General features: G+C 36.8%; 1 non-coding gene across 1 annotated transcript; it reads left to right on the top strand.

Moving 5' to 3' along the window:
* Window positions 1-13,233: 13,233 nt before the first annotated feature.
* On the top strand, window positions 13,234-13,287 carry LOC120056342. The gene has a single exon (XR_005477790.1). It is a non-coding gene; the product is annotated as a U7 small nuclear RNA (small nuclear RNA).
* The last annotated feature ends 418 nt before the right edge of the window (window positions 13,288-13,705 follow it).

The raw sequence follows: 13,705 nt of genomic DNA, 5'->3' as shown, positions 1-13,705 counted from the left end.
GAAATTGGTCCATTTCATCTCTATTGTCATATTGGATATTAATTTAGTGCTGTGAGACTCTCATCTTCATTTTAATCATCATCTTCCAGCTTTCTTTGTACACAATGATCTTGGGGAAAATGACATTGAACAACACAAAGACTTCCACAGACTGACTGATAGTACTGCAATCATTAAATTAACTATTTCAGATCTATTGTGTAGAGCATATTCAATGCAGAGGCACATCGGTGTACATTGATGCACCCTTTTGATAAAACAGAATGAGACATATTTTTCTACAATTCATGGCAGAATGCAGCACGAACCAGTCTCCAAGCTAATTTCTCAGTAAAAAAATCTATCTTGTCATGAGCACTGTGGATGCTGGAATCTAAAGCCTTCACCTGAAAAGGTTACCCTTTACCCACGCGGTACGTGTAAATGCACAATTTGAGAGCCTCAAAAAAATATAAAGTATAACGGGGGAAGCGAGGAGGAAACAAAGTGCAATGCTTGGCTGTATTACATAAATACTCATAGAATAAATATTGTCTTCAAAAGGTATGTCCACTTATCTCTTGACATTCATTTGGTAGAGTATTACTTTCCAATGGAACCTATTAAAAAAGAAAAGCACATAAATCAACAAGATATGAGGGATGAATCATGAACCACAGGGTGGTTTTGACATTTGCAATGAATGGTAGTGAACAAAGTGATTCATCTTTATACTTCTATTGACAAGGCATATAAGCAATTTATCTTCCCGTGGTGGACAAAATTAAAGGTGTAATATGCAGAAATTGCGCCGCCATGCTAACATTTTAATAGTTCACCTAATTTCAGTTTATGTGGTGAAACAAGCAGTCATTGTGTAGAGAATCACTAAATATTTTATTTTCAGCTGTTTGAAGCTGCTGTACAAAACCAAAAATAAAAGACGAAAAAACTAAACTTAAGAACGGGAAGCATAATAACAGTCGCACATGAAACAGATCTACCGCTTTTCAATGTGAATTTGGTGGGGTCGCCCAAAAATATTGCAGCTTTAAGGGAATATACCTCAGTGTTGGGGGATTATTAGTAGATATGGTGAAGACTTTGTGTCATAATGACATTGTTCATTATATTATCATACATAACCCATGTTTTCTACAAAAGTTAGTTACAGTATCGTCAATCTCTGGGTACAAACATAACCATAGTGTGGCAAGCAGGTAGCCTAGTGGCTAAGAGTGCTGGGCTGGTAACCAAAAGGTTGCTGGTTCGAATTCCCAAGCTGACTGTGTGAGAAATCTGCCAATGTGTCCTTTAGTAAGGCACTTAACCCTAATTTCTCTTGTAAGTCGTTCTGGGTAAGAGTGTCTGCTAAATGTAAACATTTAATGCCCTGCATTTCTGATGCAGTTCATGACTTTTTCTGAGTTGCCTAAATCATTGTATTTATGAAGCACAACATGTTTCTTATCTAGATATGTGTGGATAATGCCTTAGATCCAACCTTGCAATATTGTCATATAGCAAAATGCTCATACACAAATTTTAAAAATATATGTTAACAATTTTTAGCTTTTGACAAAGTCACCACAAACTACAATACATCTATATAGGCCTATAAGAACATCAGCCATTTTGACATTTGCAAATAAAACACAGGAGACTGCTACATCTGTTAACTTAAGTTGAATTGATCTTCAAGTAGTAAAGCTATTATATTAACAAAATAAGATATTCTACAATAATGACTTATTCCCATTTGAATCCTGACATCCATGTGTAGGCCAACAACAAGTATTGCATTACAATGGAGCTAGTATTCTGTCAGCCAAGGAGTCAAGGAGTCAAGGGTAAATGGATCCAAGTGTAATGCCGTTGACCCATGCCATTGCTTGTGCAGCCTGGTCTTTTCAGCTTGGCATGTGCCCTCATGTGAATAATGGTGTTTGCATTTTCCCTACATTCTTCTTTTAGACTATAACTCGTCACATAATAGAATATATAAATCAGTAGGGCGTGACTCAAACAAATGACACCTTATTTATTGTAATCATCACCATATTGTTGAAACTTGTCCACTCAGTTTAGCTGCTAATTCCTGACATCAGTAGTAAAATAGAATATGTCCTTTGTGTAGATGGTAAACAAGGCTTTTTTTATAGCTGATAGTGAAGCAAATACTACAAAGGTGAGTATTGTAAACATAACTTTTGATTTAATGACTCAGATTAAACATGGATTAATGTACAAATTTGTTCCACTGGATTAGCCTGAAAACAACCACAGCAACAGTACATATTGAAGTAAAGCCCCTAAAATGTATCTACATACCACAGAATGTTTGTTTGTGCAATGTTTACACAGAATTCTTAGCTATATATTAGCATAGACAGCTGCAGCAACTTAAAAATTATATCATTATTATTTGATGACAAAGATACTTGCACCCTCAATACAAAAAAACAAAGAGTCTTAGCGGGCCTTGTGGACTGCGGTTGTACACATCTGCTGGAGCACACAAGCCTCTGTTTAAGTGTTTCCATATTGCCAGCCTGCCTTGAAGTTTGAGTTTACATTTGACCTCTGCCTTACAATTCGCATACTATTATACTATATATTAAAACGTCAACTTTTCTGTGTGTACACTCACTCAGACAATGTAAACTCAAGCAGCCTAATTTTGTTTACAGCCAGTGAAGTTGTTTATTGAGTACGTCTGAACATAAGAGACTGTTGGGATTCTGATAGAGCAGCAATGTCACTGTGTATCCTTATAGCTAGTTTATTCATTTACAAGTAGTGAAGCCAAGCTGAACGCCAATTAACTCTTAATTAGTGGGACTAAGTGAGATGCAGATGTGGATGGTAGACTAGACTGAATAGAAGGGGGAAGGAATGCTTTATTTGTATCGAGCCACTCTAACTCGAAAACGGAATATCTGATGTTGGCGCTGGCAGCCAGTCACCCATTGGCATTCTACTTCAGAGCAACCTAATGTTACCCATTGAAGTGAAATTAGGCCACACGTAACCACATTTGCTTGATCTTCTAGCAGCTACTCTGGGCTTAGTTTGAAGCTTCAAAGAGACGTCGGAGGCATAAGCGCAGATTAATCTCTAATTGGGAACAGGATCGATTGGGACCATGCTAGTCCCATAACAGCCTGATCTTTGGCTCTGACACTATTTTATTGTTATCATGATTTAATTTCACAAGCAGTAGGACCTCCAAATGACACATTAGAAATTCATTTTGCAAAAAACAGATGCTGCTGGGAGCAAGGGCCCCATCGCAGGGCATCACATAGGATCAGTATTGCAACTGTCACAGTAGCACTGTGGCAACAGAACCTCCCTGCTAGTCTGATCAATTTAACACTTCATTTTGTCAAGCTGTTACTAAAAACAGCAATACTAACAATCCTCCTTATAACATAATCCATAATAAAGTTGATGAGATGCATAAAGTATATCACAGAAGTCCCTGAGCATAAGGGATAAAGCATTAAATGCACTGTTTAATTTGAATAAAGACAGCTGAAACCAGAGACATGTGTTTCGTGTTTATTTCATAACATTTAGACATATCCCACAGTGGTGGCAGAAGATCATATCATCGCCACAGAAAAATATATTTTCTCTTTTCTCACTTTTTCAAAATGACATTTGAACAAAGAACGCAGTTGTCTGAGCAGTAGTCCTTCTCCAGGATGGGCTAGGCTAACAGACTGTCGCCAAATCTCCCGCCTACGCAGGGTGGGGTCTCTCCAGGGATATGACTCACACACACACACACACGACTTCCTTAGCACTCCCACATGAAAAAGAATTCTGTAGTAAACTATGGTATAAATACTAGAATATTCACCTTAGTGTTTATGCTGACTTTTCTGTAGTATTGTGGACAAGACTGTAGTATACAGTAATATTTACAGTTTACTATAGTATAAATATAAAAATCTTCTGCTCTTTTCTATAACCTGCAAGGAACGCAATATACGATCTATACATAGCATTGCGGGTTTCTCATTTATGGGTGGCACAAATTGGGAGGGGAATGGGCAGGGTATATGCAAATTAAGTACTGTAGTATATACTATATTATAAACTGGGTGGTTCGAGCCCTGAATGCTGATTGGCTGACAGCTGTGGTATATCAGACCATAACTAATGACAGCCAAACCGTATGACAAAACATTTCTTTTTAATGCTCTAATGACATTGGTAACCAGTTTATAATAGCAATAAGGCACCTCTGGTTTTTGTGGTATATGGCCAATATACCACGGCTAAGGGCTGTATCCAGGCATTCTGCTTTGCATTATGGCTACGAACAGCCCTTAGCCGTGGTATATTGGCCATATACCACACCCCCTCGGGCATTATTGCCACACCCCCTCGGGCCTTAAGTAATTAATGTAGTGTTTTTGCGGACTGTACTCATTTGCAGACATTACTGGATTATTTACTGTAGTGTTTTTGTGGTCTGTAGTATACTGTAGTATTTACTATAGTATTCTATGTCCCACTTTAAATGACATTCAGCTTAAAAGGCTTCATAAAGCCTTCATAAGTACTACATAAATATGTTACAAATCATCTATAACCGTATGTCATGCTGTATAAAGGGTTCATAAATGTGCCATTAATGTGTGACAATCACCAATGTCAAATGTGACATAACCCACTATGTCGAATATGATATAAACATGTGCTTTATAAAGGATGACATGTTGTACTGAAGGACAGCATACGCTCAAAAGGGATGACATGTTAGTCACATTACGCATAATGTCGTTCCCAGACATGTAAGGTCTGGTGGACCAACCCACGAAACTTGGCTGTCATTAGTTAGGGTTAAAATCACATTTTAAGAAGATAAATTGTGGAAATGGGCAGGGTTTAGCCATAATTATTACTTTTTGACTGTGTTAAGTAGTGACGATGACAAATAATTTAGTGAGTAAGGTAATTCCTATAGAGTTCTATGGTCACTCCCACTAAGGACAACTTTAAATGGTTGATATCCCAGGTTTATATGTGCTGTGAGTTCAATAGCCTAGGGACAATGTTGCACCAAGAAACACTTACCTTGATAAAAGCCCCCAACCTAAAGAAATTGAAAGTGTCTTTCTTCTGGAACCAAGTTACATGTTCGTCAGTACAAAAACACGCACGCAACAACAATCCATACCGCGCGGTGCTGGGCTCAGTCAGTTCTTTGACACATTGACCCACACCCCCGCTGAAAGATCAGCCACAAAATGTCTGCACCATTGTAACAGGTTATAATCAAGCCCTGGTCTCCAGCATGGGAACAGAAGAGGAATACCTGGTGTGGTAGTCTCAAGTTGGACTACCCCAAATCATCTTGTTTCTGACACACACACACACACACACACACATCACAAGCTTTGCAGGTCCATCACCCATTTAAATACCTCTCACACCCTACAGTAATCTGTGGATCATGAGAACCTTCATAAATCAGCAGAACGTTAATAACCTATTTATTGACATTTTGTGTAGTGTCCTGTAATACTTTGTTTGATGTGAGACACCTTCAGTCATTCATAATACATCCATAAAGACTCTATATCGCTTGATGCTGTACTTCATAAAAAGTCAGAACCCGTTTTGCACATACTGTACATAATGCCTTGTATCATATGAGGCTGTACTTACTATAAAGTCAGACACCTTTGGTCATTCATAACACATACATAGAGGTTTAATGATGGAAACAAAAGTATTAACACTTAGGGAATTATCACTAACAGCTAAAACAAATAAACATTAAAGACATGTTCCAACTATGCATTTCCTTTTATTTGTATGTTTTTAAAACAACACAAACACACAAAGTTTAAAAAAGTTAAGCAATGCAATGACATTGAACATTACACAGGGCTATGAATAGTGTAGCTTGTCCCTGAGCTGGCGGATTAATGGTTATTGCCTCTGTTCCCGCTGGAGGTACTGCATGTTGGTTCAAACATTGAAAGAAACAACAACAAAAAGTTAGCAGGTCTGTTAGGAAATGCCTTTGACACACCATCTGGATATGGGCATTTCTGTGCTGCGCCAGAAACTCTATCTTGGAAGATGAGAAACTCCATTCAATTCGTATTACCTCTTTCATTTACAAATATCATGACGTCACTATGAGATGTGGCTGTATCTGCAGGGATTTGTATTTAGCTGAGTCTGCTAGCTAGTAACATTTTGGATAACGTTAGCTAGAAATTGCTGTGAAGTCACTGAAATGGTTTAAAAAAACGATTGAGGTAGCTACAGTATGTAATCTAACTAAAACTTAACTACAAACTAATTTAAATTTAAAAAATAAAGCTTAACTTAATTGTTTTTCGCTGTCCAGTGGCAACACAAGTGGGCATTTGATTTGCTAACTCATCACATGATCAGCGTCTCGTCAGCAACACACAAAAAAAAGTATTTCCAGGTCACGGAATTTCAGAAATTTTCAAAATAACCTCCCACGTAATAGAAGAAAAGTGTTAATAACCATTCATGATATGAAAAATATATCTAACATTCAAAGCAGAATTACTTTCCCATTGTTCCTCAACTGCAGTGTATGATATACCTTTGTAGCTCTAAGTCTCTACTTTTATCCAATGTAAAAGAACCATTTCAAATTTTGCTACATAAACCCGAATTGAGGCGGTAGGTCACATATATACATTCTACAGAACCTACTGAGTATTCCCTACAATACTTTTACAGCATGTCACTTAAATATGAACAAATATTAATCATTATTAATGTTTAGACAATTATTTTCATATATCATGAATTAAGTCAGAGAATCGTATTCGTATTTACAGATGGCATGAAAGTTCACATGTTCCAGAAGGTATTTCTGCCAAAAAACGCATTTTGATCAAATAAAAAAATATTACTTTCAAATGCCTCTCCTGTGAAGTGGTCACGTGTGACATACGCCTATCGTCTAGAAACGGGTCACATACTGTATATGGTGTCATTTCATCGGTCTTCAAATAATACGGAATGTTGCTGGCCTTTTACTCCACCCATTCCATTGGCGGACAAATCACATCACATGTGCGCTTACTGCAGAAAACCTGCTAACCAAACAACAGTGCAGGGCATGCTCACTGGATTAAAGGGCATATACACAAAAAAATCTAAGTTCCTTAGATTTTTCCCAGACCTCAAAAGTCACCCCCTGATGTGATATAAGCATTGGTGTGAACACAGAAAATCAAATGTAGTTATTTTTCTAATAAAAAGTGTGAAAATTTGAGGTAAACCAGAAAAAAACGGAGGGAAAACGAAACCTGGAAAAACAAAACCAAGAAATCAGAATTTGGCATTTTTTTTGCTGTGCATGGCTGCACGTTAGATTTGAGTCATCCTGCAGCACAGCATTTTGGGGGAAGTTGAGGTCAGGTCCAATATTGACTATGCACCCAAGAGGGAAAGAGGTTGGGCCATCCGAGAAATATTTTAGTGAAATATAATATATAACATTTAGCAGACACGTTTATCCAAAGCGACTTACAGTCATGCATGAATAAATTTTTACGTATGGTATCATACATTTTTACGTATGATTCCCAGGTGGTCCTGGGAATCAAACCTAATATCCTGGTGTTGCAATGCTCTACCAAGATGCATGACAGGGTTATAAATGCTTTGTGAAGTATCAATTTCATATGATTAATAAGGTCTTTATTAAGCAGTGCTTATGCCACCCATTATAAAAATAAAAAAAGTTTGTCAAATTTGACATAGTGGGTTATGTCACATTTGACATTGGTGGTTATGTCACACAATTATGCCACATTTATGAACCCTTTATAAAGCATGACATTTGGTTATAGATGATTTGTAACACATTTAAGTAGTGTTTATGAAGGCTTTATTAAGCCTTTATAACCTGCACATAATTTAAAGCATGACCGTATTCTACAGTATACTACAAAATTCTATAGTAAGTACTACACATTATCGATGGATACTACAGTGTGTGGTATATAATATTCTACAGTATACTACAGTTAGCTAAATAATGATCTAGTAAGTACTGTAGTATTGTATAGTAAACTGTAGTATTTTTTCTTGTGAGCTGGGTTTCCTATGCAATGAGATACAGATGAAAGTGTTCCCTTTGTGGGTCTGCCTGTCTGTCTCAAGTCACAGATAGGGAGTGTGTAGGCAGCCTTTGTTTTCACTTGCCGGCTGGGCAAACTGCCAGGCAAAATACAACATTTTATAGTTTGGTTCTAGACCCCTCCTTTGTCAACCTGCTTTCACATTTCTTTCAAATGGATTGTCCATTGTTTGATATTGCGTATTTAAGACAATTTATTCAAACAAACAAATGGGAGTGTAAAGTTTGTGAAACTTCTTTCATCCAGTTTTTGAAATTCCTACGCAGAACATCCTTTCAACTAGATTATTCCAGAGAAGTCAGGTTGACTTTGAAAGAACATCTAGTTGCATATTGTTTAGCTGCATCAAGCTTTCTTTGTAGCCACAGTACTGTATACTGGAAAGAATATGCAAAGCAATATGCATCCCAGATAATGAGAGAAACATTTATGGTCATTTGATTGGTTTGATAATGTAACGATGTTCCCTAGCAACATAACATTATGCCGTAAATAGAAACTGGTGGACAAACCCTGGTACCCCTCACGAGGAAGCTCCAGGCTACACCTTTAGTTCCGGGCTGTCATTTGTAAATGATTAGTCTGGGGAAAAGATAACAGATCAAAGGATGTACTGTTCATAACAATATACTATTTTGTCACAAATCCAATAGCCTTTTCATGCTGGAAAACAATGCTTTAATGTCATATTAATTTGGTACTCATTACCCCAAAGAAACAACTTTTTTTTTTACAAACTACAAATCACTATAGATTTCACATAGCCCTAATTACAGAAAGTAAAAAGCATGTAGCAATGTTATCAACCAGGATTGCACAACACACACAACAAAAATGGCGGTGCAATTTGTGCTATAGAAATGGTGTGCTTCTTTGTCGTAAAGAGATTCATATGTATGAAGAGGGATGAAGGCTACATGCTGCCCACTCACAAAGGAAAGAGGTGCAGCTGGTTGTCATCAAGGACAGGAATCAGGATGAAGAGAGCCCTCAACTACATGCCCATGTGCCTACGCACACACCAACCACACACGCACACACACATGCGCAGTATACAAACAGTGTATATTCAATTACCACTACACACTATGACCTGAGACCACATATCTCTATACTCTATGGTGTTTAAAGCCAGAGCCCACCACACACCTACTTACTTCTTTAAAATAGAACCCCCTAGCTGAAAAAGATAAACATCCTGAAAATGACAACTGCATCATCATTTTCTTTTCAAAACACAACCTACTACATGGCTACTTGAGAATTTGGCTGTGCAGAAAACAGGAGTTTCCTCCCTTCTCCTGGTGTTATTTAAGGAAAACTCAGTGTTTCCCCTCCTTTCCAAGCAGTTCTGGGTGTGGTTTTGAAACTTCTGTGAATGATGTGTATGCCTTTGACTCAGTCCCTAACTTAAAGAGGGGAGGAGGAGCGTACTAGTTGGAGCACAGTTTGAGCTTGGGGTTGCATTGGAGCTAAGGAGCAACATGTATGATCCACTGCATTCTCTCTTTAACCAATGGCTTTGGGATCACCACACTAAGTTCATATAAAGATCATTGGGCTTTAAATCAATCCCAAATGGAAGCTGGCAGTACTTTTGTGTGAGTAAGACGGTGCTTTTCCTCAATCTGTTAACATTTAAAGTTTGTGTTTAATGTAAAAATGAATTCTTACAGCAACCGTTTAACTACATACAATAACTTCAAGATATTTGTTGCAAATGGAAACTGTAATTGTATGATATTTAATACAACAACATAGTACTTTCCAGTAAGTACTTGGAGTACTGTTTGATCCTTCAGAGCAGTTCGGGTCTCCAGCATGTGTAATGGTTCGCACCTGTATTTCCCCTGTACACCCGTACAGGGAATGAATGAAAAGTTATCTGCTTTCAGTCGACTTTGTACAATTTTTAGATTACTTAAGATAACCTTTTAGATAAACCTCTGAAAACACCCATAGTATATATGACAGTTGGAGCGAAAAGATTCAATAGCAATTCAGTGCTTTGGTTTAGACTTGGAAGGAATGAAAACATGTCAAAATGCTACATTGAAACAAAGCCGAAACTTTAGGACTTGCCAGCCCCGAATTGATATCTTTACTTACTTTTTAAAATCCTCAATAGTTAGTTGATTTACTAATAAAAAATATTTACTAAAAAGTAAAATACTTAAAACTTAATAATGACAGATCATTTGCTACACAATTTTCCAGCCTTTTCTCACTATTCAACACAATGCTGTTGTTTCACTGTATACATTGGACAAGACGGCGCTTTCTGTTAAGTTTTAACAATGGCCTGGTAATTCTAGGGTCCACATTTTGTTTCAGTGTGTTGCAGATGTACTTGAAACGGGATCCACAACAACCACCATTTCTATTGCTTTGTGATGGTTGAAATCTGGGAAGGAATTCTACGAAAATATCTTGTGCTTTTAGTGCACCTCGTCAGAGGATCACAATCCTTTTTGTATTGGTGGCGGCGTAGAAAGAGGCCACATACACGTCTTATATTCAGTATGTGTACCAGAGTCCTTTTTTGTTATAGCCTGGACATATTGCTTTAAATGTAAAATTTATGTAGCACAATCTAACAATATTCCCAGAATCAATTAGATGTGTTTACATGCATGTAAACCTCCCCTGCTTCACTGCTTATATGGCTCTCCTTAAAAATGTATAAAATATGAGAGGAGGAAGTAGGGAGAAATAAACAACTGTAAGACAGTCTTCAGAAGTTAGAAGTTGTATAATGAATAAGAAAGCCGGGCCATGTGCCTTGCCTAACCTTCCCGCTCTCTCTCTCTCTCTCCCCTTTCTCTCTGGGCTGAGTGTTGGCACAGAGGGAGGAAGTAAGCCGTCTTTTCCACCTGACATCACTGAATGATTAGATCAACACTGTGGTTCTCTTTGCAGACAGTTGCTGGCCAGTTGGCCATTATAATGTAGCAGGGTTGGGTTTTTCAGCTAGCATTATAAATCTTACTGAGATTCTCCAACAACAGTATATCACTGGGGGGAAAAACAGCTAACCTACTGTTCATACTCTTAGTGAACATAGAGATACATTTTTAGAGAGACTGTCCAGACAGGACTGAATAGAGTTGATTCATAGATACGTATAGCTGCCACAGACGTGAATGGCAAAGCGATGGGTCATGTTTAAACGATTGGGATGGTTTCTTTGTAATGTTTTTTTCAAAAATAACTTTTTACACTGGAAATATTGATAATATTTAGCCAACAGTGTGCATATACTTAATTTAACTGGAATATATGTATTTATATGTACCACTACCAAAATGAATATTGAATATATTTACAGTGTATGATCCTAGATTTCAGAGGTGCGCTCAGTGATTATAACTTATAACTATTTTAATGGAGATATATTTGACCATAGAGTGAACCCGGCCTGTACCATACTATTATGTTGTTGGTTTTATTTCTTATGAGTTCTTATTGACGGAAAGCCTCGACATGTCTTTATGGAATGGGGAGAAAAAATGAGGCTCATAGTTACTTTTTACATTTTATTGTAAGAATAAGGAAATTACACAAATCAATATAGAAAATGAATTGATTGAAAGGAAACAAACTGTACACAAAGCGTCATATCAGGGCACAATGTAAATTAAATTATACAATATAATATTATTTGGAACTAAAATCCTTGATGGTCATGAGTAAATGGAAATAAAACATAATATATTGAATATAATAAATACATGATTCAAATTCTATATCCTCTATAATATATTTATTTAGATATTACTCTTTTATTTAGTCCTAAATAGAAAGATATAATACAAGTATGTCATTATAACTTGTCTGCTTGCATTCAACAACAATGTCACCGTTAATGTAATTCAACATTTTCCACTGAGAAATTATTTCCCTGGTGAATTTCTGTGTCAGGAAATGTAATCGCATGTAGTTTACTGGTGGAATATAGATGTATGTATGCATGATTATCCATGAGGGATGTGTCAGCAGGGGTTAGCTATTGTGATATAATGCATAAATCTGATACTAGATTTGATTCTGGATGATAAAACTACAGAATAATCAAATCACATATTGATCTAATCAAACTCAAAAATTAGGAAATATAAGTATATATTATATACAATACATGTATAACTATATAGAAAAATGTTAACAATAACAATACTGTCTTTCTTTCCTCTTTACATCAAAGCAATATTAGCTTCCAATGCTACCACTATTTTGAAGTAAACAATATAATTTAGAGTTATTTGTAGAAAGGAAAGCCAAAGAGAGAGGGAGAGTGAAAGAAAATGAAAGGAGACAGATAAGAGAAGTAGGTAGAGAGAAAATAAGAGTAGGCAGGCTAATGGAAAGAAGAAAATAAAGATGAAACAGCAATTATAGACGAGGAGCTGGTGGTAGAGGTTTTTCTCTCCCAAGCTTGTTTACAGGAAGTCCTCTAAGGTCCAACAGATGGGTGCACTCACATTTTATTGCATTTTTCCAAGCCTCATAAAGTCCCCAAATTCTGCCTACCTTCATTTACATGTGAGAAAAAAAGCATTGTTGCTGCTACTTGTCTCACTGCATCTTAATCAGAAAATTATATGTAAGTACTTTTGACAGGTTAATTGCAAACTATCACTGTCGTTTTTTTAATATTTTAAGTTTATTCATGATGTAAAATGTGTAATTTCTATAAGCATAGAGTTGAGTTCTCTTTTTCCCACATGAAAAAAGACTAGTGGACTATAGAATACTATAGAATTCTGTAGTATACTATCCTCCACACGGTAGTATCCCTCAATCATGTGTAGTACTTACGATAGAATTTTGTAGTATACCGTAGAATACTATACTACACACTGTAGTATCCCTCGATCGTGTAGTGTTTACTATACAATGTTGTAGTATACAGTAGAATACTATAGTAAATACTACAATATTAACCACAAAAAACACTAGTAAATACTACAGTAATATCGGCAAAACACTACAGTGTCTGCAAAAACACTACCGCATATCCGAATGTGTGCCACCCATGAGTGAGAAACCTGCATGCCAAGTTCAGCCTCCAGTCCTACCTAATAACAGGTTATGAAACAGTTGCTCTTTTAGTGTTTGTCCAGTAGGTTTCCTCAAGGAGAAAGCCCCCACTTCTATGTCAAAGATAATGAAACAAAAACACTATTGTGTAAACTACAGTCATGTCTGCAGAAACACTACAGTGAATACTTCAGTAAAGTCCACAAAAACACCATAGTATATAAATATAGTAATGCTACAGTATTTATACCATGGTACACAATAGTATTTTTTCATGTGGGTTGTTTGGCCGGCCATGAAAGTTCAGTCACGTCATTCAACACCCATTGGAATAGCATGTACCCACCTGATCTCTTATGACTCTCTAATGCTCAGATAGGAACACTCACTGTAGTCATTTCTGTCAAAGCTTTTGCATTTTGACTGCTTTCTTTGGCGATGGAAGTTAAAGGCTCTGTTTGGTTTCATGCAGCCAAAGCATTAATTTGGCCTGTGAGCCTGGTTTGATTCAAATGTATGTCCTCAGA

Source organism: Salvelinus namaycush, chromosome 11 (genome assembly GCF_016432855.1).
Source record: "Salvelinus namaycush isolate Seneca chromosome 11, SaNama_1.0, whole genome shotgun sequence".
Classification (NCBI taxonomy): Eukaryota; Metazoa; Chordata; class Actinopteri; order Salmoniformes; family Salmonidae; genus Salvelinus; species Salvelinus namaycush.
The sequence above is the reverse complement of the archived record's forward strand: the minus strand, read 5'-3'. Positions and strand labels throughout refer to the sequence as shown.